Source organism: Lolium rigidum, chromosome 4 (genome assembly GCF_022539505.1).
Source record: "Lolium rigidum isolate FL_2022 chromosome 4, APGP_CSIRO_Lrig_0.1, whole genome shotgun sequence".
Taxonomy (NCBI): Eukaryota; Viridiplantae; Streptophyta; class Magnoliopsida; order Poales; family Poaceae; genus Lolium; species Lolium rigidum.
This window is the reverse complement of record NC_061511.1, coordinates 45905083-45932180: the sequence shown is the minus strand read 5'-3', so window position 1 is coordinate 45932180 and position 27098 is coordinate 45905083. Positions and strand designations below refer to the sequence as shown.

The following is a 27098-nucleotide window of genomic DNA, read 5'->3' as shown; positions in this document are numbered from 1 at the left end:
AATTCATTCTATGGAAAAAGAAGGACATAGTGTTTCCAGGCGAGGTGCCAAGGCTAACAAGTCCACCCCCCTCCGGTGGTGGTGGTGGTGGCGGTGGTGGTGGTGGTGGTTCACCTACACCTCCTTCACGTCAGCCGACGCCGCCCCCAAATCCACAACCTTCGGCGGGTAAGCAGCCGCCGCCCCCCAGTCCTCCTCCGGCAGGTACGCCGCCCCCCAATCCACCTCCGGCGAAGAAGCAGAAGCAGGCGGACAGCAAGGTAACCCCCTCCTGGACTATTAACCCGGACCCTTATGTACCTAAAACCACAAAGGTACCGGAGCCATCACTGAAGCCTCTCCTCCCAAGGCCTTGGGAACTTAGTGAAGATGAAAACAACTTGGCCGCGGCTGGTCAGTATGAGAAATGGAAGGCGGATATGAAGGCAAAAAAAGAGCCTGAGCCCAAGCCAGTATTTACTGAGAAGGAAAAGAAGTGGGCTAAGTCATTTTTGACGACACCGTCCCAAGCCGAGAAGAATATGCCTGACGACTATGGACGTGAACTTTGTAGGTAAGCAGAAATATTGAAGGAGAAGAAAGCCTTGGCGGAGAAGGAGAAGAAAGCCTTGGAGGAGAAGAAAGAAGAAAGTCAAAAAAGCGGGAAACAAGTTGCCCAGCTCGGGGAACAGAATAAACAATCGATCCCCCCGCTCATAGTGAAAGCCGCCGGTCCGGATGCTATGACATTGTCCTTCAGAGCCGATATGGATAAGGACTTTGAACTAATGGACCCCGCTATCATAGCAGCTGCGGCAGCAACAGTAGAATGACTGTAACGGGTGCCAAAGAAAAAGCGGCCGAGTTCGGTATGACTCTTCGTGCAGTGTTAGGCCTTGAGGATGCGCCAATGAGTGAGGTAGCATTTACATATGTGCCGAATGGGTCTCTCGTCCAGCCTGCGCAGGAAGAGAGTCTACCAGCACAAATGGGAAATCTGCTACGTTGGTACAAGGGTTTCATAAAAAATAAGGCCGGCAAAGAATATATTTATGCGGAAGTTAGACATGAGCATCACTTCAAACATTACTATGTAACAGTTCATATGAGTGAATTGTTCCAGCTGTTCAATCTGCGCGAGCTCGGCAAATCTATCATCAGTTGCTACGTTCTGTAAGTGATTTATTTCTACCTCATCTCGTTCATTGTCTGCACTATATATATTATCCTAACTATATTGTTGTGTACGCTATTATGCAGAATGAAGATTGGGGAATGCATAAAAGGAACATCCATGATGTTGGGTTCATTGACCCACATATAGTTAATGGATATGTGTTAGAAAGATTCCCCGCGACGTGGAGAAAGACCTGTGGGATTTTCTTACAAAGCAGCAACTCAAAAGTCAAATTCTATTTCCTTACCATTTTGGGTGAGTGTTTCTGTCTTGAGCACATTCTTTTTTGTTTACTCCATGCATGGTATGTCTAATCGATGAGTTATGCATGACTGTGCATGTAACGTGTCCGCAGGTTACACTGGATTCTGCTAGTAATTGAATTTCACACCTCCAGAGTTCTCATCATGGACTCTTTGAATATGGATTCAAAACTTTGGGTCAACATAAGAAATATGCTGCAAAAGTAATTATTTTCAATCATCTGCGCTCTATATCGATCGGCCTCTTTCGTTCATTTCCTAATATCAAGTAACTAATAACTCCCTTGTTCATTTAATTTTCTTTGACATGTAGGGTTTGGAGACGGTTCTCAGATGAAACGGTCGGTGAATTCAAAAAAGTGCTAGATTTTAGAAGGTTACTTAATGTGGATATTCAGCCACCGGGGACCAATCTATGTGGATACTATGTTTGTGAGTTCATCCGGAGACACACCTCTGAGCGAAAGCCGTCGGATAGCAACGTGCGGAGGAATAACTTGCGGAAGACGCTTAGTCCAGAAGCTCACTTCCGACCAATTCAAGAGGAATTAGCAGGATTTTTGATGAGGGAAGTCCTCCATCCTAAAGGAGAACACTATTACGAGGACGAAGAACTTCTGATGCCGTAAATTGTGCATGGAAACTTGTTCGAAGTTGTATATGGTCATCCGAGATTGAATATATATTGTATATTCCTCTTGAATTCTTCTTGTTTCTAATTTCAAACTTGTTTGAAATTGTACATTCATATGCATGTATATAGTAGCGTAGAATATGTGTACTGAAACTTCTTCAAAATTAAAATAAAACACAAAATAAAATATAAAAGAAATAAAACACTAAAAAGAAACCAGATTTAGGGGGGGGGGGGGGGGCAAAAACCCTAAACCCGCGGAGGCCTTTAGTCACGGTTGGCCAGGCGAACCGTGACTAAAGGTCCTCCGCCCCGACGGACGCCTGGCGCCCACGTGGACGGTCCTTTAGTCGCGGTTCGTAAGCAACCGCGACTAAAGGGGGGGCCTTTAGTCGCGCTTAGTTAGTCCCGGTTGCGCAACCGCGACTAATGGCAGTTGCGAACCGGGACTAAAGCCCGTTTTTCTACTAGTGTTACCTACATGAACTTAGCTTGTGCACCTCTGCATATTGTATTTTTTCTCCCGTTACAACGCACGGGCACAGTTCCTATCTTTCTTCTTAATAATCTTTACTATTAAATTCAAAGCGACCGTGGTAGTCAAGAAAAACCAGCTACACAGGCGACCCACGCACGGAAAAAAATCGGCATAAAACCTTGGGGCGTCTCCCCCCGAATCCCCGATGGATCCGCAGGAAAAAATGGAAGGACTAAAAGACCCGTACCGGTTGAAGTGGTAGTTCTGATCGGTCCGCGTAACAAACAAGGTCAGATCGGTCGACGTACTGGTTCGAGTCCGGACTCCGATCCACTTGAAAACCTATATATACGCCGTCCTAGGGTGTCACCGTCCGGACGGTCTATTTGTGTCTTGTCTCTACCGGTCTCCTCCTGCCCCCACGATCTTGCGCGGCCGCTGCAGCATTGTTGTGCCAGATGCCCGTCCATGGAAGAGACGAATCTCGGATGGAAGGGTAGAGCCAATCAAACTTTTATTTTTATTTTGTAACACATAATTTATTAATTTGCAAGCGGACGTGATGGCATGGTAAATGTGCGAAGAGGAATAAAATTTCAAAAGGGTCACACGATAGTCACTGCGATAAAGTAAATGCAAGGCGGTATTTGTCGCAACCTAGTCACAAATTGAATGTGAATGCTCCGCTGCACCTTTCGCTGAATGCAGTTCATAGACCGAAGCGCAGGTTCAGATTTGAGTTAGCCTGGACGAAGTTAGAGGGATTTATGGAGGCGGTGTAGGAAGCATGGCAGTGTGACTCTTTGATCACGGACCCCTTCAAGAGGCTCGATGCTTTGCTGCGCAACTCAGCGCTTTTCTTGCAGGCTTGGGGGCAGCGACGCATTGGGGATATCAAGATTAAGCTGGCTGTGGCCAACTCTGTCATCCTGAGATTGGAATTGGCACAAGACAGAAGGACTCTCTCTGCGGAGGAGGTTTGGTTGAGGCGCTTCCTCAAAGAAGATTGTGCTCCAATTGTCGTCGCTGGAGCGCACCATGGCCAGACAACGTTCTCGCATGAAGTGGCTCAGGGAAGGAGATGCTAACACTAAACTGTTTCATGCCTTTGCTAATGGGAGACGTCTGAAAAACTTCATTGGTCCAATTCAGGTTGGTAATGAGCTTGTGACTGAGCAGGGTCGCAAAGAGGAGTGTTTTTTTCAGTTCTACAATGAGCTGCTAGGGTCTATCCATAACAGGGACAGTGTCATTGATCTAAACCTGCTGAATCTCCCACATCTTGACCTGCATGCGATGGATGCTATTTTCTCGGAGGACGAGGTTTGGGGTGTCATTCAGGAGCTGCCTCCTGATAGAGCTCCAGGTCCGGATGGTTTTACTGGTGTGTTCTATCAAATGGCGTGGCCAGTGATTAAAAATGATGTCATGGCTGCAATTCTCAAGCTTTTTGTTGGTGATGGAAGACGTTTCGGGAAGTTAAATAAAGCCTTGATTACTTTGATTCCGAAGAAGCCGGATGCAAATGTGATGGGGGACTACAGACCGATTAGTCTTGTGCATAGCTTTGCAAAGCTTTTCTCCAAAGTGTTGGCCAACAGAGTTAGGCCTCGGCTTGCCAACCTCGTCAGTGCTAATCAATCCGCGTTCATCAGAGGTCGGAGCTTACACGACAACTTCTTGCTTGTGCGTCAGGTAGCCAGAAGGATCAACTCCAAGAAATGGCCAGGTGTGCTTCTCAAATTAGATATCTCCCGTGCTTTCGACTCCCTGTCTTGGCCGTTTCTGCTGGATGTGCTTCATAAGTTGGGTTTCAGTGAAACTTTTCTTCGGTGGGTGGCACTGATGTTGTATACTGCGAGTACCAAGGTTCTCGTCAATGGGGTTCCGGGAAGGAAGATTTTGCATGGGAGAGGGTTTAGACAGGGTGATCCGATCTCCCCTATGTTTTTTGTCATGGCCATGGAAGTGCTCTCTGCCCTCATCAACCTAGCGTGCGAGGAGCATCTGTTATCGCCTTTTCCTGGGATCCTTCCTTTACAATGTCTGTCGGTGTTTGTGGATGATGCAGTGCTGTTTGTAAAGCCACTGGTGCTGGATCTTCACACGGTTAAAGGTTTGCTGGAGAGCTTTGGTGACTCTTCTGGTTTGCGCATAAACTTCAACAAGATGACCACCACTATGATCAGAGGGTCTGCGCAGGGAAGGAATTTGGTCAGGAACATATTGCGCTGCAACATCGTGCCTTTTCCTCTAAGATACCTTGGCATGCAGCTGGCTTTAAGGCCGCTTACGAAGGCGGAGTGGCAACCGTTTTTGGACAGGATTGTGGAATTCGTTCCTGCGTGGCAGAGGGGGTTAATTCAGAAGCAAGGCCGGCTCATTCTAGTCAAATCTGTGATCTCGGCTAAGCCAGTTCATCAATAACTTGTGGCGGAGGCTCCGGTGTGGTTGCTTGAGGATGCAGCTAAGTGGATGCGCACTTTTCTCCGGGCGGGCAAGAGCACGATCAATGGAGGGCAGTGTCCTGTTGCATGGGATAGGGTCTATAAACCCTTGTCTCTTGGTGGTTTGGGGATCAAGGACCTGCGACTGCAGGGGCTAGTGCTACGCACGAGATGGGAGTGGCTTAGGAGAACGGACAGCTCCAGGCCATGGCACGGGCTACCCATGATGAAGGATGCCAAAGCGGAGGGAGTTTTTCGCAGCCTGGCTTCCATCAAGCTTGGTAGCGGCAAGTCTGTTCTATTCTGGACAGATCAGTGGATCAATGGAGCTACGGTGGCGGATTTGGCTCCTTCAGTGCTTGCTACTGTTGGCGGTCGTCAGAGGAATAGCAGAACGGTGGCCGACGGCCTCTTAAATGATAGCTGGGTGTTGGACATCTCTAGGACACTGGCGGTGCAGGGTGTCGTCGAAAGCGCTGGACTGTGGATGGCGACCAGAAATGTGCAACTTGAGGTTGATGGGCAGGATTCTTTCAGCTGGCCTTGTGCTGCAAACAACCAGTACTCGGCTAAGGATACCTATATGGCTCTCTGTCAAGGTAGCATCAGGTCAGCGACGGCGAGCTGCACCTGGAAGCCGTGGGCACCGCTCAAATGCAAATTTTTCATATGGCTTGCGCTTCAATACAGAGTGTGGACATCGGATCGACGCGTCAGACATGGCCTTCAAGATGCTATGGTGCCTTGTTACATATGTCTGCAGGAAGTTGACACCCTTGATCATATTCTTTTGGGTTGTGTTGTTGCCAGGGAAGTCTGGTTCCGATGCTTCAGTTTGGTTGGGATTCAGATTGATGTCCCGGATGGCACGGAAAATCTTGAGGTTTGGTGGTTGAAGGCTAGGAAGAAGTTCAGGCATAAGGAAAGGAGGCTTTTTGATTCACTAGTCATGGCGGTGTGCTGGTCTTTGTGGAAGCAGCGCAACGCCTACGTCTTCAACAACGTCATGCAACAGTTATCGGTGGTTGATCTTGCCCACAGAATTGTTGATGAATTCAACTCGTGGGTGGCCGTGCGTGCGGGCGTTGGCGTTGGTGTTGGTTTAGGGAGAAAGTGTGTAGAGTGGTGGTGTAGTCAGCCCTTTGTTAGCATTGGGATCTGACTTTCTTGTAATAACTTTGCTTCCTTCTATAAAAGTTTGGTACGCGTAAGTGTACCCTCGAAAAAAACAAGTTGAATGTGATACATATATCGTAAATTATTCATGTTTTGATCAATGTATCTAGGTCTAAATTTGTTGGACCGTGGCAACGCACGGGTATTTCAACTAGTAAAAGCGAAAGTGTTTCCGTGGTGTGGTACATTTTCGTCTGTCGTCCATTCCAATTTTTTTGCTGTGCGTCGCCCACGTCCTGGTTACCCCTGATTCTGAAAATACCTGTTCGAAACAGAGTCCATCAAGAAATCTATCTCGGCTCTTCCATCAATCGATCGCTTCAATAAAAGCTTTACGTAGGCACGCCTAAAAGCCTCCTCGATCTCGCGTCTCGCCTCGCCGCCGTCGCCCATGAACCGCTCCGCTCGATTCTTCACCGAGAGCAACCCGATCTCCTTGGGCAGCAGCACACTGTTGAGCGCGTACACCGCGACCGGCGAGTTTGTGTAAACGCTGCTGACGAGATTCACGGTGGCCCAGCTGGATACGACGCAGACGTGGATCGTGCATCGGGCTCGCCGCAGCCAGCGCGACGAAGGCCGAGATCAAGTAGTACCTAGGCGTGCATGAGCGACCGGAGCTGGTTGGTCGTCAGGTTGGACAGCGCGCCACGGTCGACGGCCACGAAGGCAGAGTCACGGGCGTGAAGATGGTGATGCCATGCTTATTGTCGTCGGCCATGTTCTGGAAGGTCTTGATCGCGGCTGTCCTTGTGAGGTACTAAAAAAAGGTGTCGTAGGGGCCGACGGCGACGAGGGAGAGCAGGTCGGCGAGATCGACTTAGCCGGGTGATGGGGTCTCCACGGTCGGTGCCCTCTCAGACAATGGCCCGTGAGATAGCGCGAGGCAAAGCAATGATCTGACAAAAACAGCCGCCTTGAGCTCCATATATCGGCAGAAGGGTGTACTACAGAAGTTGCTGAATCCTGCAAATCTGCAATTGATCGATATCCGAGGCTCTGCTGTCTAATTTTCTGCTCCGATTTATTCCTGTGCGGGGGTCCTGTTCCACAATCTGGTACGCTCCTTGGTACTACTGCTCGTAGCTTCCGATGTGTGCTATTCATGTGGTACTGATGCATGAAGACCTTATGCACGGAACGGCAGAACTGATGTGAATGTTTTTTTCTTCTGATGTATGTGTTCCATAAGATATGTGATGAACAGATCCAGCATTATTGTATTTGCAGTCTTCCAAAAAATTAGTGAAATCGTCAGAATTTATGAACGGTTAAGAATTAGTGATATATAGAATATCAAATGTCTTGACTGTAGACATAGATTAAAGCAAAGATGCTTTGAGGTTTGTATACATGCATCCATCAAATTCGACATATTTGAGAGGAAAATACAAAAGGAGCGAGTACTTTTTAAATCTAATTTAATACGCCTTGCTCTCCTGACAAATGAAGTAGTACCTAAATGAAATGTATATATATATATATATACCAGCACTATTCTGCAACCAGTTGCAGAATAATATTCTGAGCACCGACTTGAACTTCCCCGAACGAAGGGTTGCACTTCCCGGATAACATGGTTGACATTCGCTTCTGATCTTTTCTGAACTTCCCGTTTCTTTGCAGGTACTGATTATATTTCAAGTTTCTCAACCATTTGTCGGAATTTTGCAAATGATACGCCGTTGGAAAAATATTGAAAAACCGCAACTTTTTCGTGTTCAAACTTTTCACAGATTCTGCATGGTTTAAATTTAATTTTGAAAATACGAAAATCAAACTATGTGGGCAGAAAATGAACTTTTAGTTCTATTTTTGAATCGCTTATCCAAATGACCCAAATGATATACCGTTGGATAGATAAGAAAATTTTGCAAGTTTTTCAAGTTTTATATTTTTCCAAATTCTGCATGGTTTTTGAATAATTTTAAAAATACCGAAATTTAGACGTATTAAAAAATGGGCGGATAGTAAGTTGGACGAATTTTTTCAACCGCTTGTGGAATGATGCAAATGATATGGCGTTGGAAAGCTATGGAGTAGGTGCAACTTTCTCATTCACGTTGTTTTCTCTAATATCTTACATTTTAAGAGAATAACTCGAATTACTGTCCGCTCGTTTTATGTGACGGGCAACGAATGATTTTCCCGTGATTTCCATGTGGTATATTTAAATAGTGGAAATGATATATGATTGGAAAGGTGTTAAAATGGCACATCTTTTTTATATTTGCCATTTTTGCCAAATCCAAATGATTTAAAACTAATTTTACAAGTTTTGAAATCATGTTTTCGGTATACTTTGCGAGAAAACAATTCGAATTTGATGGATTAGATCCATTTATTTGTTGTGAAATGTAGTAGGTAATGAAATTAGACACATACTATATCATATAAAGCTTTTGTGACAACGATTGAAGTGATCGGTGATCAAATCGATGAGATTTGCATAAAAGATTTCCACCCCGTAAAAACAGAGCACTGAACTTCCCTCTACATGAACTTGTACTTTTCGGGCAATGCGGTTGTACTTCTCGGCGCGGTTTCACAAAAGTTTTCAGTAAAACGGCTATAATTTTCTCGTACGGTGTCCGTTTGCGGTTCACAACCACACAAAATGCTCAGCACAACCATGCACATCTGAACTTCCCGTGATATGTCCCTGTACTTCTTGGCCTTTGTGGTTGTACTTCCCGGAAATGGTTTGATACTAGTGTGTTTTACAAAAACTAAATATGTGTGTTTTGGAATGATAATTTTAGATTGTTCTTACACTCTATTTACGAGATTCTGCACTTCTCGGATCTTTATCTTTGAACTTCACAACGTTTCTATGTGAACTTATGTGGGAGTATTTTCTTTGAACACTTTTAGTTCTTGTAATTAGCACTTGTACTTCCTGTAGTCTCTGCGTGTACTTCTCGGAATCACTGCTTGTACTTTCCATGGATGACTAGACTTTTTTGTTTTTTGTACATTTGGATTTTGTCGTTTTTTTTGTACTCCCTATATCAAGTGGATGTACTGCTTGTCTCGAATGGTTGTATTTCTCAGCTTTAAGTATTTGAATTTCCTCGCGGATGATGAGATTATTTTGTTTTTTGTGCATTTGGATTTTTGTCGATTTTCTTGTACTTCCTATATTAAGTGTATGTACTGCTCATGTCGAATGGTTGTACTTGTCAGCGTCAAGTATTTGAACTTTCTCATAGATGACAGGATTATTTTGTTTTTTGTACATTTGGATTTTTTCTGTTTTCTTGTACTCCCTATGTCAAGTGGGTGTGCTGCTCGTATTGAATGGTTGTACTTCTCAGCATCAAGTACTTCTCACAATAAATTTCTGCCATGCAGAAGCAGAGCATTGAACTTCCGTCGATGTGAACTTGTACTTCTCATGCAATGCAGTGGTACTTCTCGACGTGGTTTCACAAGTGTTCAGGAAAACAACTACAATTTTGTGCCAAAAAACAAAGTCTTCTACTGCCCGATATTTAGTTTGTGCATTACCATATGGTATTACTTCCCGCATAAATATGTGCACCTCGAGTGAACTTTCAATTATTTGTTGATGTCACATTTTCATTTTTATTTCAATCAAAACTTCTTGAACTTTCTATATGTACGTACTTCTCATTTCTACTCTTTGTGTAATTTCCGCTAGGCTTTTTAATTCATCAAACATAAAATCTATTAGAATCCTTTCCTTTTTCTATACCGTGGAAGTCAATGCGCCCGCTATAAATCTCTTGTATTTTTTTTCTTATGGTTAGCAATGCTTCAAGCGAGTCTTATAGTGTGTGTACTTCTTTTTTACAATTATTTTTAGCACTTCACGTGGTCTGTGAACTTTTTGAATCAAATAGTTGTACTTCCTAAACATGTGTTCTTGTACTTTGAGACGCTATAATGTTAATTTTTGTAGCAAACATTTTAATTATATTTTCTTCCTTTTTCGGGAGGAAGTGTCACAGGGGGTAGTACATTTTAATACAACAAAATGGAAGTATATTTTTTATAGTACCGGGTAGTACACAATGTTGCAGGGGCAGTACAAGCAAAGTAGAAATGATTTTTCATTCTAAGTCTTGATGTTTTTCTTTGCCAAATGCATCAAAATTTAACAGAGAAAATGCATCTAAAATTCAATAAACATTGTACTGCCTGAACAAGTAACAAAAATGCATCAAGCAAGAATTCCGTGCAGGGAACAGTCCAGATCTATAGATGTAGGCATGAGGTTGAGGCTGAGACCAAAATCGATTCCCTCCCTGACAGGGATGGAGCCAGGATTTCGGCTGAGACCAAAATCGATTCCCTCCCTGACCAAAGAAGAATGATCATATGCGAGTTTCCTTTTGTCGACACACACTCTGTGTATCCTTTTTATTAGTAGGAGAAAAAAGGTAGGGATAAACCATAATATCATATGAAATCCCACTATAGCACATATATAGAAAACATAGGAATATTGCCTCGATGCAACACACAAAGCTTGTCAAATAGTTTGAATTTCACTATATGTTCAGAAGACATGTTGAATTAATAAGTTAATGAACCAGAAAGGCTGAACCTATTATGAATTGATCTGGCGCTCTTTTTCTCCATGTCTACACAAACACATGCGAGCAATCGAAAATTCCCAATGGATTGTTGATGTTTGTACCTTCTACCATTCTACTTCTATAGTTTTAAAGGCACACAACAGTAATCTAATCTTTGGATATGAGATAACAACAAATACTCCTTATCGCCACTCATACTGATCTACTAAGCAAGATCAAAATTAAATTATAGATGAGTTAAAAAAACCCTTTTCCTTGTCTCCTCAACGCCGCTCATACTTATCTTGTGGCCGGCCGGCCGGCCTTGCAGCTGTGGATCGCAACTCGCTGCTCCCTTCTTAGTTCTCACCATCATAGTTTATTTTAGGGAATTCTCACGGTCAAAGGATATCAAATTGTCTGCGTCGGCAGCCGCCAAATGTAGCAGAAACGAAACGTCGAAGGGATGCATTCTGTCGCTAGTAAGTGTAACTAGGTCACTGCCATCCTAGCCCCTGTCTCTTCCATGATGGGCTTTACTGCTTGGTTTTAGCCTTCTGTCCCCCCTTAGCTCCGTCCCTGCTCCCTGATGGCGCACGCCTCTGCTTCTACTGCATCCCAGCACCTGTCCATTGAGGACAATGATTTCTACCGTGGCTGCACCAAAAGACTGAGAGAAGGATGCCTCCACATTAATCTTCAGTCTTCCTTCTTGCAAGCGCACCAAGAAACATGGTCATGACATTACTCGCACGCACAAGGAAATTTAATCAAAAGAGGCAGCAATACAAGGTTGCAGGAATTAAAAACTCTTCCGTACTTCTATTAACCAACAATGACACTGCCTGTATTGACACGCTTGCACTGCTGTGGATATAGAATCAAAGGAGAAGAGTGCACTTTTGTTCTGAACTTGCCTGTACTGCCTAGCGCAACAAACACAAAAAATGCAGAGATAGCATCGAACTGGGAAGCGGCTGCCTAGTCGCACATAAATAAATTGAGAGAGGCAATAGCAGCATCGTGCGCGAATATCTGCTCACTCGCAACACACGCGCGAAAGAGCAGACAGCCAGCGCAGAGACGGCGACGAGGGCAGCGCGCGGAGGCGGTGATTTGAGTCGAGACAAGAAAGTCAGCAGGTGGCTGCTGCTCACTGCCAATGGCACAGGAGATGCCAAACGAGGCCGTGAGGAGACAAGCCCCAACATCGCCAATCGCCGATGCATCCGCCTTGGCGAGCGGCAATTTTTTCTGAACTTATTTTGACGAACAAGCACACTGCCTTAAATACAGAGTTGTACTGCCGACAGAGACAAGACCCATGTCTCTCACCGGAGGTGAAGGAGAAGGGGGGTGGGAGGTTCTGTCGGCGTCGGAGGGTGGGGTGGCCGGCCACTTCTCGTGACAGGGCCGGCCACTTTGTCAGCTAGGTGTGTTTGTACTTCTACTATTTTGTGACTGCACTACTCGTACTGCCAAAGAGTAAACAAGGTTGAAAAACATAATCAAAAGAAGAAGAAAAATGCAAAGATCCCAAACCGAACCACTGATGACCCAAAAGTATAGGGGGTGTATCGTAGTACTTTCGATAAATAAGAGTGTCGAACCCAACGAGGAGCAGAAGGTGTTGACAAGCAGTTTCGATGAAGGATTCACTGTAAATGCTCACGTACAAGTTTTCGGGGGTTTTGATATAGCGGATAAATAAAGTACGAGTAAGTAAAATGCGAGAGTAATAATTGCAGCGAGTGGCCCAATCCTTTTTAGCACAAAGGACAAGCCGGTTTGTTTACTTATAATGACCAAACGTTCTCGAGGACACACGGGTATTTAGTCTAGTGCTTTCGCTTCATATAGTTGATTAATCTTCATTGTTTTGATAAGTGTTGTGTGGGTGAACCTATGCTAATGCACCGCCCTTCCTAGGACTAATACATACTTGTGATTATACCCCTTGCAAGCATCCGCAACTACAAGAAAGTAATTAAGATAAATCTAACCACAGACCTTAAACTCGAGATCCTGCTATCCCTCCCGCATCGATATACCAACGGGGTTCAGGTTGCTGTCACTCCGGCAACCCCACAATTAGCAAACGAATACAAGATGTATTCCCCTAGGCCCATAAACGTGAAGTGTCATGTAGTCGACGTTCACATGACACCACTAGAAGAATAACACCACAACTTAAATATCAAACCATTGAATATTACCCAACATAATTCACTACTAACATTTAGACTTCACCCATGTCCTCAAGAACTAAACGAACTACTCACGAGCCATCATATGGAACATGATCAGAGGTGATATGATGATGAATAACAATCTGAACATAAACCTTGGTTCAATGGTTTCACTCAATAGCATCAATAACAAGTAGTAATCAATACCGGGAGAGTTTCCCCTATCAAACAATCAAAATTCAACCCTAGATGTTACAGCGGTGACGAGGTGCAGCGGTGGAGATGGCGGTGATGATGATGGAGATGATGGTGATGATGATCCCAATGATGTCCAGCTCGATGACGGTGACGATGGCGTCGATTTCCCCCTCCGGGAGGGAATTTCTCCGGCAGATTTCAGCCTGCCGGAGAGCTCTTTTCTCTCTGGTGTTTTCCGCCCCGTAGAGGCAGCTGTGTCTATTCGCGATCCTCTCCTGGAGCTTAGGTTTTCGGGACGAAGAAGTACGCGAAGGAGAGGTGGCCGAAGGGGGCTGTGGGCCCCCTCCCCACAAGGCGGCGCGGCCAGGCCAGGGCCCGCGCCGGCCTATGGGGGGGGCCCAGGGCGGCCCTCCTCGGTCCCTCCTTTTGGCTGGCTTCGTCTTCAGGAAAAATAAGATCTTCGGTGTAATTTCCGTCAATTGTTGATCTTCCAAAATATCGCATTCTGACGGTGCTTTTTCCAGCAGAATCCTGACTCCGGTGGGCGATTCTCCAATAATCATGAAACATGCAAAATAGATGAAATAACATAAGTATCATCTCTAAATATGAAATATATCAATGAATAACAGTAAGTTATGATATAAAATAGTGATGCAAAATGGACGTATCAACTCCCCCCAAGCTTAGACTTCGCTTGTCCCCAAGCGAAACTGAACTCAGTAAACAAGACCACATGTTTATGGAGTGAAGAGTCGATAAACCAAATACGGACAAGAAGCATCATATTAATTCACACAAGACATTCTAGTGAACAACTTCCTCATATAATTCAACTCGAAACAAGTAGAGGGTAATCACAAATAAAGGTGCATAAGAAATCATAATTGGTGATGGCAAACTTTGTTCTTGGTCAGAGAACAATTAACAGATTGTACTTATCTGTCGAGCTGCGCTCTTATGTTAAAGCTTATATGGCACAACTTGCATATTCAATCATAATAATCTTCTCATAATCATTGATAACTTTTGAAGCTATATTCATTCGGATAAAACTTGTACTAAACAAGGAAGAATAAAAGACATGATTAAATAGATCACAATATAAATGGTTGGATCACAACAACTCAATTGCTTGCTTAAGATAGAGAGAAATAGGTTTACTGACTCAACATAAAGTAAAAGAAAGGCCCTTCGCAGAGGGAAGCAGGGATTACTCATGTTCTAGAGCTTTTATTTTGAAAACATGGAAACAATTTTGTCAACGGTAGTAATAATTCATATGTGTCATGCATAATACCTCCTATAAGTTGCAAGCCTCATGCATCGAATACCAATAGTGTTCGCACCTCGTCCTAATTAGCTCGGATTTCCACGGATTATCATTGCATTACATATGTTTCAACCAAGTGTCACAAAGGGGTACCTCTATGTCACCTGTACAAAGGTCCAAGGAGATAGATCGCATTTGATTTCTCGTTTTTGATAGATCTCAACTTGAGGACATCCATACCGGGACAACATAGAAAACAGATAATGGACTCCTCTTTTATGCTTTAAGCATTCAACAAATATTCTCATAAGAGATTTGAGGATTAATGTCCAAGCTGAAACTTCCACCATGATACATGGCTTTGGTTGGCGGCCCAAAGTTCTTCTCTAACAATATGCATACTCAAACCATTCAACTCATGGCAAATCTCCCTTACTTCAGACAAGATGAACATGCATAGCAACTCACATGATATTCAACAAAGGTGTGATAGGTTGATGGCGTCCCCAGAAACATGGTTACCGCTCAACAAGCAACTTATAAGAACTAAGATACATAAGCGACATATCCTTACTACAATAGTTTTTTAGGCTACTTTCCCATGAGCTATGTATTGCAAAGACAAGGAATGAATTTTTAAAGGTAGCACGCAAGCAATTTACTTGGAATGGCAGAAAAATACCACATAGTAGGTAGTTATGGTGGACACACATGGCATGGGTTTGGTTCAAGGTTTTGGATGCACGAGAAGCATTCCCTCTCAGTACAGGTTTTTGGCTAGCAGGGTTGGTTAGCAAGCATAAGAGTTGAGGGAAACAAACAAATACACATGTGATAGAACAATCATGCATCTTCCTTGCAAGCACAAACAATTTTAACTTCAGAATAATAAGCTAAGAGCTAACAAGAAAGAAAGATAATGGAACAACATATATATATGTATTTCTCTTTTCTACTTAAACTCAAAGTGTTGTTGCTATTGACCAATGCTAAGTTTGCCAAAACCAAATAGATTTACTAAATGCTCCCAAAGTGATACCAATACTAACAACAAGATCAATCATATAGTAGAGATTGCAAACTAAAGTAAGATGTGCAATATGTAAATGATAAAACTTCTCATTAATATTCCATAACGATAACTCACACCAAGGGATACATAGATTACCAACTAAAAGAGAGATACTTCCACACTGCAACCATCTTATATGATAACTTCCCTACTCATGATATAACACTACTTGATAGTAAAAAGGTAAAAGATAGTGATGATGTGATACCGCGGCACTCCCCCAAGCTTGGAACAAACCAAGGGGGTGCCAATACCAATGATGAATTACTCCTTCGGTGGTGGTGGTGAATTCTTCCCATCATCAGACTTCGAAGGAAGAGGCTCTCCATCAACAAATGACATCTTGGTCTCAGGAATCCTGAAACTAGCAGCATAGCTTATGTGTTTAAACCTGTTTTCATACTCACAGTTTTGATTCTGAACATCATAGAGTTGAGCTTGGAGTTTGTTGGTAGTGTCGTGAAGCCAGAGGATATCGTCCCACAGCTTTGCGGTCTCCTTCTTGTGCCCATCAATAAGTTCAGACACAATTTTGTGGAAGATGTCCACTTCACGCTCAGCCATCTTCTTGTAGTTGAAGACCTCTTGTTCTAGTTTCTCCATCCTGTCCTCCAAACTTCCTTCTCCTTTAGGACCCCGGACATCTTCAATCTGCAACTTTCCGTCTACGAGCAGCAATTCCTTGGGGTGCATCTTCAGCTCGTTCATGTACGGGTTGACGACATCCTCAAGGAAACTGTCCTTCGGAGTTCCCGACGAAGACATGCTGGCTCTAGATCCGAAGCAGATCCTGGCAGAAAACAGCTCGAAACAAAACACAACGAGAAAACGATATACGGACCTCCAGGGGTCCGGGGGATTATATAGCAGAAATTTTCACGACAAAAGGAAAGTACCAGGTCGAACTAGAGTCGGAGAGGGACAACGAGGGGCCATCCTCATAGGGCGGCGCGGCCAGGCTGGGGCCCGCGCCGGCCTATGGGGGCACGCCCTCGTGCGTCTCCTCCACTCCGTTTCGATCTCGTAATTTCTCATATTTTCCAAAAACAGCGAAAACATTGTTCGGAAAGTGAAACGTGGACTTTTTATTACCGATCTATGTTACCTATTCAAAGTCGAACTCTGCAGAAGCTGTCAATTTGACCTTTGATGAAAGCTTCCGGAGTTACCACTTGAATAACATCAACATCTTCATTATAAGAATCTCCAGAAATATAATGCTTGAGTCTTTGTCCATTCACCACTTGTGTGGCATCGCCTTGCGGAGAACTAATTTTAATTGCCCCTGAACGATACACCTCCACAATGACATATGGTCCTTCCCATTTTGAGAGTAATTTCCACGCAAAAATCTGAGACGAGACCGATACAATAGGACTTTATCCCCAACATTAAATTCTCTTTGGATAATTCTTCTATCATGCCATTTCTTAACTTTCTCTTTAAAGAGTTTAGCATTTTCATAAGCTTCACTTCTCCACTGATCTAAAGAACTCAATTGTAGCAACCTTTTCTTACCGGCAAGTTTAGGATCTTTATTAAGTTCTCTTACAGCCCAATAAGCTTTGTGCTCTAGTTCTAAAGGTAAATGACAAGCTTTTCCATAAACCATTTTATAAGGTGACATCCCCATAGGATTTTTATAAGCAGTTCTATAAGCCCATAGTGCTTCCTTCAATTTACTAGCCCAATTCTTCCTAGATTTATTAACAGTCTTTTGCAAGATAGATTTAATTTCTCTATTTGATAGTTCTACTTGCCCACTAGTTTGAGGATGATAAGCGGAAGCAATCCTATGATTAATACCATATTTAGCAAGAGTTTTTCTAAAACCACCATGAATAAAATGAGAACCTCCATCGGTCATAAGATATCTAGGAACTCCAAATCTAGGAAAAATAATATCTAAAAGCATTCTTAAAGAGGTCTCACCATCGGCACTTTTTGTGGGTATGGCTTCCACCCATTTAGTAACATAATCAACAGCAACAAGTATATGAGTGTTACCTTCTGAAGAAGGGAAAGGACCCATAAAGTCAAATCCCCAACAATCGAATGGTTCAATAACAAGAGTATAATTCATAGGCATTTCATTGCGTCTGGAGATATTACCAACCCTTTGGCTTTCATCACAAGATAAAATAAATTTCCTTGCATCTTTAAAGAGAGTTGGCCAATAAAAACCCGATTGTAGAACCTTTTGCGCGGTTCTATCTCCGGCGTGATGTCCTCCATAAGCACTACCATGACATTTACTCAATATCTCTCGTTGTTCATATTCGGGAACACATCTTCGCATAATACCATCCACTCCTTCTTTATATAAGTGTGGGTCATCCCAAAAATAATGCCTCAAGTCATAAAAGAATTTCCTCCTTTCTTGAGACTGAAAAGGTTGGAGGCAAGTACTTGGAAACAATAAAGTTAGCATAATCGGCATACCAAGGACTATCTCGCGAGCTCACCTTTATTACAGCCAATTGTTCATTTGGAAAACTATCATTAACGGGAACAGGATCATAAGCAATATTTTCCAATCTAGACAAATTATCGAGCAACGGGATTATCGGCTCCTTTCCTATCTATAATATGCAAATCAAATTCTTGCAAGAGAAGCACCCATCTAATAAGCCTTGGCTTAGCATCTTTCTTTTCCATAAGGTATCTAATTGCAGCATGATCGGTATGAATTGTAACTTTTGAATCAACAATATAGGATCTAAACTTGTCACAAGCAAAAACCACGACTAACAATTCTTTTTCAGTTGTAGCATAATTTCTTTGAGCGAGCATCAAGAGTTTTACTAGCATAATGAATAACATTCAATTTTTTATCTATTCGCTGTCCAAGGACAAGCACCTACAGCAAAATCACTAGCATCACACATAATCTCAAAAGGTAAATTCCAATCAGGAGGTTCAACTACAGGAGCAGTTGTCAAGGCTTTCTTTAGAGTTTCAAAAGCTTCCTTACAACCATCATCAAAAACAAAAGGTAGATCCTTTTGAAGAAGATTAGTAAGAGGCTTTGAAATCTTAGAGAAATCTTTAATAAATCTCCTATAAAAACCAGCATGACCAAGAACACTACGAATACCTTTAACATCCCTCGGATAGGGCATCTTCTCAATTGCTTCAACTTTAGCTCTATCAACTTCAATACCTTTCTCAGAAATTTTATATCCCAATACAATTCCTTCATTAACCATAAAGTGACATTTCTCCCAATTAAGAACAAGGTTAGTTTCTTCACATCTCTGCAAAACTTTATCAAGGTTTCGCAAGCAACTATCAAAAGAATTCCCATAGATAGAAAAATCATCCATGAACACCTCTACAATCTTCTCACAAAAGCCATGAAAAATAGCAGACATGCATCTTTGAAAAGTAGCGGGAGCATTACATAAACCAAAAGGCATACGCCTATAAGCATAAGTTCCATAGGGACAAGTGAAAGTGGTTTTCTCTTGATCTTTAGTTTTAACAGCAATTTGTGAAAACCCAGAATATCCATCAAGAAAGCAAAAATGAGTATTTTTAGATAACCTTTCTAATATTTGATCAATAAAAGGTAAAGGGTAATGATCTTTCTTAGTAACTTTATTAACTTTTCGATAATCAATGCACATTCTATACCCTACAACTACTCTTTGAGGGATGAGCTCATCATTATCATTAGGTACAACAGATTATTCCTCCTTTCTTAGGAACACAATGCACATGACTAACCCATCTACTATCAGCAATAGGATATATAATACCAGCTTCAAGAAGTTTTAATACCTCATTCCTTACCACATCCTTCATTTTAGGAATTAGACGATGCTGATGTTCAACAACAGGCTTTGCATCATCTTCCATATTAATGGCATGTTGGCAAATAGAGGGAGAAATACCCTTCAAGTCATCAAGAGTGTAGCCAATAGCTCCTCGGTGTTTCTTCAATATTTCCAATAACCTTTCTTCCTCAAACTACGAAAGCTTAGAACTAATAATAACAGGATATATTTTCTTATCATCAATATGAGCATACTTAAGATTATCAGGCAATGGTTTTAAAGCAAAAACAGGATCTTCCTTTGGTGGTGGCGTTGTACCTAGATCTTCAACCGGTAAATCATGTTTAAGAATAGGTTGACGAAGGAAAATTTCATCAAGCTCATTCCTTTCTTCCCTAAAGACTTCACTCTCACTATTCTCCAAATGTTGCTTTGCAAAGGATTATTAGGAGCAAGAGCAATAGATGCACACTGTTCAACTCTAAAATCATTATTAGGCAAATCAGCTTTATAAGGAGTTTTGGCAAATTTAGAGAAATTAAACTCATAGGATTCACCAGCAAATTTAGTCACAATTTTCTCTTTCTTACAATCTATAACAGCTTCACAAGTATTTAGAAAAGGTCTACCAAAAATGATAGGACAAGACTTACTAACAATGAGAACCAAGTACCAAGAAGTCGACGGGATATTTAATCTTACCACATAGAACTTCCACATCTCGAACAATACCAATAGGAGAGATAGTTTCTCTATTAGCTAGCCGAATAACCACATCAATATCTTCAAGTTCACAAGAACCAATTTCATGCATGATCTCCGTGTAAAGCTCATAAGGAATGGCACTAATACTTGCACCAATATCGCATAAACCATAATAGCAATGATCACCAATTCTAACAGAGAGCATAGGAACACTGGTTTTCCTAGACTTATTAGGATGTAAAACAATATTAGAAGCATCTTCACAGAAAATAATATGACCATCTTCTACACTTTCAGTCACAAGATCTTTAACTATTGCAATAGCAGGTTCAACCTTTATTTGCTCTTCAGGTTCTATAGGTTTCTTTGCACTTTTATTAACCGCACTATTTATAACAGAATACTCATTCATTTTAGCAGGAAAAGGAGTTTTTTCAATATAAGCTTCAGGAAGAATATGATCAACAGTTTTAATTTCAACACATTTACCTATAGGTGAATCAGTTTTATCTTTGTAAGGTTCATGATACTTATTAAAATTCTTCCTAGGCAATTCAAAATGAGAGGCAAAAGCTTTATAGAAATTTGCAACAACTTGAGAGTCAAGACCATAAGTAGCACTCATATTACGAAATTTATCAGTATCCATAAAAGTTTCAATGCATTCATAATCATAATTTATACCGACTCTCTATCTTTGTCGTTCTCCCATCCTTCGGTATTCTCCCGAATCCGATCAAGAAGGTCCCATTTAAACTCTTCTTTGTTGCATGTGAATGATCCCGAACAAGTAGTATCCAACAAGGTTTTATCTTGAAAAGAAAGTCTTGCATAGAAATTATCAATGATGATATTACCAGGAAGCTCATGAATGGGGCATTTGAGCATTAAAGACTTCAATCTCCCCCATGCTTGGGCAATACTCTCTCCATCATGAGGCCAGAAATTATATATGCGGTTTCGGTCCTTATGAATTTCACTTGGAGGATAGAATTTAGAATAAAATAGAGGCACAATATCCTTCCAATCAAGAGAATCCCCATTCTTCAATAATTTATACCAATGCGCCGCTTTACCAGACAGCGATATAGAGAATAGTTTCTTCCTAACTTCATCCATAGCAATACCGCACACTTGAATAACCCGCATAATTCATGTAAAAACAAGTAAATGATCTCCAGGATGGACAGTTCCATCCCCTTCATAGCGGTTATCCACAACACGTTCAATAATTTTCATAGGTATTTTATATGGAACCTCTTTCTCACTCGGCGCCTCATCCACTACCTTTGCGGTAGTAGTAGATTTTCCAAATAGGAATTCAAGAGAAGATCTCTCCATAATGAATTATGGCAGCGAGGCGAGAAATAAAAATAGCACGTACAGTAAAAGTTTCCCTTACCAATTCCACTTACCAATAGCGCTTCACTCCCTGGCAACGGCGCCAGAAAATAGTCTTGATGACCCACAAGTATAGGGGATGTATCGTAGTACTTTCGATAAATAATAGTGTCGAACCCAACGAGGAGCAGAAGGTGTTGACAAGCAGTTTCGATGAAGGATTCACTGTAAATGCTCACGAGACAAGTTTTCGGGGGTTTTGATATAGCGAGATAAATAAAGTACGAGTAAGTAAAATGCGAGAGTAATAATTGCAGCGAGTGGCCCAATCCTTTTTAGCACAAAGGACAAGCCGGTTTGTTTACTTATAATGACCAAACGTTCTCGAGGACACACGGGTATTTAGTCTAGTGCTTTCGCTTCATATAGTTGATTAATTTTCATTGTTTTGATAAGTGTTGTGTGGGTGAACCTATGCTAATGCACCGCCCTTCCTAGGACTAATACATACTTGTGATTATACCCCTTGCAAGCATCCGCAACTACAAGAAAGTAATTAAGATAAATCTAACCACAGCCTTAAACTACGAGATCCTCGCTATCCCTCCTGCATCGATATACCAACGGGGGTTCGAGGTTGCTTGTCACTCCGGCAACCCCACAATTAGCAAACGAATACAAGATGTATTCCCCTAGACCCATAAAGGTGAAGTGTCATGTAGTCGACGTTCACATGACACCACTAGAAGAATAACACCACAACTTAAATATCAAACCATTGAATATTACCCAACATAATCACTACTAACATTTAGACTTCACCCATGTCCTCAAGAACTAAACGAACTACTCACGAGCCGTCATATGGAACATGATCAGAGGTGATATGATGATGAATAACAATCTGAACATAAACCTTGGTTCAATGGTTTCACTCAATAGCATCAATAACAAGTAGTAATCAATACCGGGAGAGTTTCCCCTATCAAACAATCAAAATTCAACCCTAGATATTACAGCAGTGACGAGGTGCAGCGGTGGAGATGGCGGTGATGATGATGGAGATGATGGTGATGATGATCCCAATGATGTCCAGCTCGATGACGGTGACGATGGCGTCGATTTCCCCCTCCGGGAGGGAATTTCTCCAGCAGATTTCAGCCTGCCGGAGAGCTCTTTTCTCTATGGTGTTTTCCGCCCCGTAGAGGCGGCTGTGTCTATTCGCGATCCTCCCCTGGAGCTTAGGTTTTCGGGACGAAGAAGTACGCGAAGGAGAGGCGGCCGAAGGGGGCTGTGGGCCCCCTCCCCACAAGGCGGCGCGGCCAGGCCAGGGCCCGCGCCGGCCTATGTGGGGGGGCCATGGCGGCCCTCCTCGGTCCCTCCTTTTGGCTGGCTTCGTCTTCAGGAAAAATAAGATCTTTGGTGTAATTTCCGTCAATTGTTGATCTTCCGAAATATCGCATTCTGACGGTGCTTTTTCCAGCAGAATCCTGACTCCGGTGGGCGATTCTCCAATAATCATGAAACATGCAAAATAGATGAAATAACATAAGTATCATCTCTAAATATGAAATATATCAATGAATAACAGTAAGTTATGATATAAAATAGTGATGCAAAATGGACGTATCAACCACCCCTGTCTACGTGCAGAGGCTAGTCGATGGGTAAAAAAGAGCACGATTGGGCAGCGTCAGTAAGATGCCCGGTGGCACCACAGGAGGAAGGAGGAGGCCGACAGGCTACGGCACATTCAACATCGTAGACCACCGGACATCTGCTTCGCCTCAAACAATAACAATAGGAAGCACAAGTTTTATCATCAAGAAGTACAAGACGTGGCAATGCAAAGTACAAATCACCTAGCTGCTGCTTTGCCTGCCCTATCTCCTATCTGTCGTGGTGCTGGGATGGGAAGTAGCAGCAAGGAAGGACGGGAGCACAGAGGGCAGCAGCAGATCAGAAGGATGGGACGAACCTGCGGCCAACGCACGGGCGTTAGGGAGACGGGTAGAAAGAGGGACGCGGGACGGCCCTGGGGGCTAGCGCACAGGGAGGCCGGAGATGCGGGGAGTCTGGCCAGTGGCGCGACGGACGACCGAAGATGCGGGGGGCACGGCCGGTGGCGCGACTCGAGCCCGGAGAAGCGGGGTACCCGCCAGCGGTGGGGGAACAAGTCGACGCTGGAGCCCGGCATCGGGGGAAGGCGGCGGGGCTAGAGCCCGGTGGCGCGCCGGTCGGGGGAGCGATGTGGTTGGTGGAGGTGGGAGTTGGCTGGCGCCCTGGAAGGAGGCGGTCCTGGACGGCGGCAGGGATGCAGGTTGGCTGGCGGGGAGGTGCGGTTGGGAGGTAGTGGAAAACGTGGTAGTTGGGGGAGTTTCGTTTTTCTAATCCAACCTGTTTGGTGGGCTTTTTCAGCGCGCATCCTTTATAGTGACGGTGGTGCTCACAATAATATTCTGAGCATTGGTTTCAAAATAGTGTCACCCTATATATATATATATATATATATATATATATATATATATATATGCGAATTAAGAGCTTTATTGATCAAATGATAGGATTACAATCACTTAAAAGAGCATCATCGAGAAAACCCAGGTTATAGTTTATCCACAGGCATCTTCTCCTATCACCACTAGCATGTTTAGCACATAAATGGGCCGCCACATTTGCATCACGCCCAACCAAAACTATGCTAAAGCTAGCCAAAGCTCTACCAAACTCTCTAATCTCCTGACATATAGCCATAATTTTTGATCGATTCTGATCATCCGCGTTACAGAGATTGACCGCCAATTGGGAGTCAATTTCAATGATCACTTTATCATAACCCCTGTCCACAGCGACTTTGACTCCATCTCTGATGGCCACTGACTCCATTGTCAAGGCCTTCGCAGCATGGTCATACCATTGAGCTTGCACTCTGATAAGGTCACCCTGATGATCATGGATAACAAGGCCCGTGCCTCCCGATGAAGTGGACTCAAAGAAACTGGCATCTGTATTCACCTTGATATGTCCCTCCTCGGGCAGCTTCCAGCGCGCCTTTTCCTTGGGAGACTTCCTCTTCTTCTCATGGCCTGACTGAGCTAGGTCGAGTGTAGTTTGCATGACCCAGCCAGACCGACTCTGTCACAGAGCGTCCCCCCTCTCCATGCTTCCTTGCATTTCTTTCTTTCCAGGTTCACTACAAGAATTGTGTTGACTTATGACATTCTCTCAGTGACCCTGGATAAAATCGTCATGATTCTATGACTATTTTGTATTGAATCGTCGTTGGCTGTTTTGGGGGGCCAAAACCCTATAAAATTATGATGAAAAGGGTCAAAAATGTCATAGGTTTATTAGCCGAAATCGTCATAATCCAAGCCAAACGGTTTAGGACCTTATATTTAAGCCATTACGACCATTTTAGATCGTTGTAATTTCAAATTTATAATAAGTAGGAGGCCACCTCAGCTGTTTCGCTTACGTGGCATGTGCATGTGTCAATTTTACGTCTACGTGTCCCCACACACAAGAGACCAATCCAAAATAGGGTCAATTATGGTGCGGGACCCAACCGTTGTTTGCCATGCCATGAAGCACACATTTGGAGAATATGTGAACATTATTTTAAGCCATAAATATTTACATGTATATGTGTCGTACGTGATCCTTTCATCACAGATCCTGTATTAAACAAAACTCCAAAAACACAAATACCGGCTGAGAGGTATAAAATTTTGAACTTGTTATTATATTAATAGTAGAATTCAACTGATGCCTATACTAGTTTTACCTTAAAAGAAAATGAGCAAATTGTACACACCAATAGGACATCCAACTTTAGCAAAGCGACTCTATTATTGGACCCCAAAACTTGGGTCCCGATATCAGTCACATTCGTTGGATTAGTCCATAGTTAAACTTGTCTGCGAAAATGCGCCGGCGGGATCGAAATTTAGACTCGCGCCACCCGCTCCGTTTCCCGCTGCAAATCAAAAAATTCGTTCAAGTCCCGCCCAGTGTGGGCGGCCCACACCCACCCGCGGGCGAGCAAAATTTTCGTTCAAGTCCGGTCCACTCAGCCGCGCGGAACGAAACCCTACCTCATTCTCCCAGCTAGCTATACGCCGCCCCTCGCGAGGAGAGGACCTCAACAGCAGCCGTCCCCCTTTGGATTCCCCTCGCGATCCAGCTCCCCTCCTCTCCTCCGGCTCCCTGTCGCCGCGCGCTGGCCTTTTCGGTCTTCGACGCCGACGGCAGCAGCGCGATCTACGCCGCCTAGCTCGCATGATCGACGGCAGCAACATCCTCCACGCCCTCGGCGAGAAGGCCATCGCCAGCCAGTTCCGCCGCATGATCGACGGCATCGACAAGGACGGCGGCGGACTCATCACCTTCGACGAGTTCATGGTATGGTGGCCTGAGGCTCCAAGATCCCCTCCCCTGTTTCTCGTCTTCGTGCCCGACGAGGCTGCCACGACCTATCTCTGTCCCTTCTCTCCTAATGCCACATCGTCTCTTGCTCAATTTGTGCCGAATCTGTGCAGGAGCCGAGGATCCCGATCTCTAGGAACCCTCAACGTGACGCATCTGTTCAGCTGAGCATGTCAACCTCAAGGTGAGCGACGCTGCACAGGATGTATGACGGCCACACTGGACACTTCTTGAACGTTGCCAAGAGGGCCATCGCCATCGCCATCGACCCCTCAGCTCCGACGGAACATCTGTCCGTCGCCCCACCAGCAAGCTGCAAGGTAAGGCCATTTGATCCCTACTTTCCTATGTTCTTTCGCAAGTGCTTCAGCGTGCGTTTAAACTGATGATGCTCCAGGTGGCGTCAGTGTAGTTGAACTGCTATGAGCTGTTGATGTCAAACCTACACTGCAGGATAGTTGCTTAATCTATCTTACATTTCTCCTTTACTAGCTGGGCTTACTTTTCAATATTTATTTTCATGTATTCTAATATTATCTTGGTTATTATACGATAGCACAAATACCTCCGGTATTTCTTTGTTGCACCTGTGTGTTTATTGTCCTACTTTCTACTCGTTGCTAGAATGCTAGTAAGATATGACACTGGTGCAAAAAGGAAAAGATGCTCCTTGCAGCAGTAGCGGCCAGACAACCGTAGAAATAGATCCACAGATGGGCCATTTTCTGCTTCTCTACAAAATCTATCTCACATTTATTGTGTGCAATCGACTTACCATGTCCGCTTTAGTAACTAGGTTCTGTTATGCAATAATTGGAAGTTTCCTGTCAAATTGAGCCGCATTTGATTGTTGCTGTGTGTTAGTGCATCTGCAATCTGTTTAGTTCTGCTTTCTAGTCATGATTGTGGGATGTTGAACATGGTGCATATATGAAATGTTGCTTCTCAAGCAGTTTCGGCCACACAACCGTTGAGATAGATCCACAGATGAACAGTCTTTATAGTGCTTGTCTACTAATTATATAGCAAATCTTTGTTTGATTTACAGGCATAACTTGCTCTTGTCGTACGTTTATGTCTCATGTTAGATTTTTTGTTCATGAACTCATTTTTGTTGGGTGTCTGACTCCATCTGCTAACATCCTTGTTTTTATGGCAGGGCTTACAATGGTGTCCTCCGTTTTGTCATTGAGATTGGTGCCAACTGCCAAGGGTTGCGAGGTAATTTCCTTTATACACGTGCCTTGATATGGATTTGCGCATCTCGCCTGGTCAGCCAGTCCATGAGTACATTGATGTAGCTGTGATACACATGCTTCTCAAGAGACGTTTGTTTGCTGTGCTGCTTAGTTTACCTTTTCTTCTTTATACATTGTGTAAGTGTCTAGGACGCTTTATCGAAAAAAAGTGTATAG

The 27098-nt window shown here is 43.3% G+C and overlaps 2 non-coding genes and 1 pseudogene across 2 annotated transcripts; 2 read left to right on the top strand and 1 right to left on the bottom strand.

The window, feature by feature from the left end:
• Positions 1-6394: 6394 nt before the first annotated feature.
• Positions 6395-7082, bottom strand: LOC124646984 (annotated as a pseudogene).
• Positions 7083-26264: 19182 nt separating this feature from the next.
• Positions 26265-26438, top strand: LOC124650791. Its single transcript, XR_006987205.1, has one exon. It is a non-coding gene; the product is annotated as a small nucleolar RNA snoR143 (small nucleolar RNA).
• Positions 26439-26552: 114 nt separating this feature from the next.
• LOC124650792 lies at positions 26553-26716 on the top strand. Its single transcript, XR_006987206.1, has one exon. It is a non-coding gene; the product is annotated as a small nucleolar RNA snoR143 (small nucleolar RNA).
• The last annotated feature ends 382 nt before the right edge of the window (positions 26717-27098 follow it).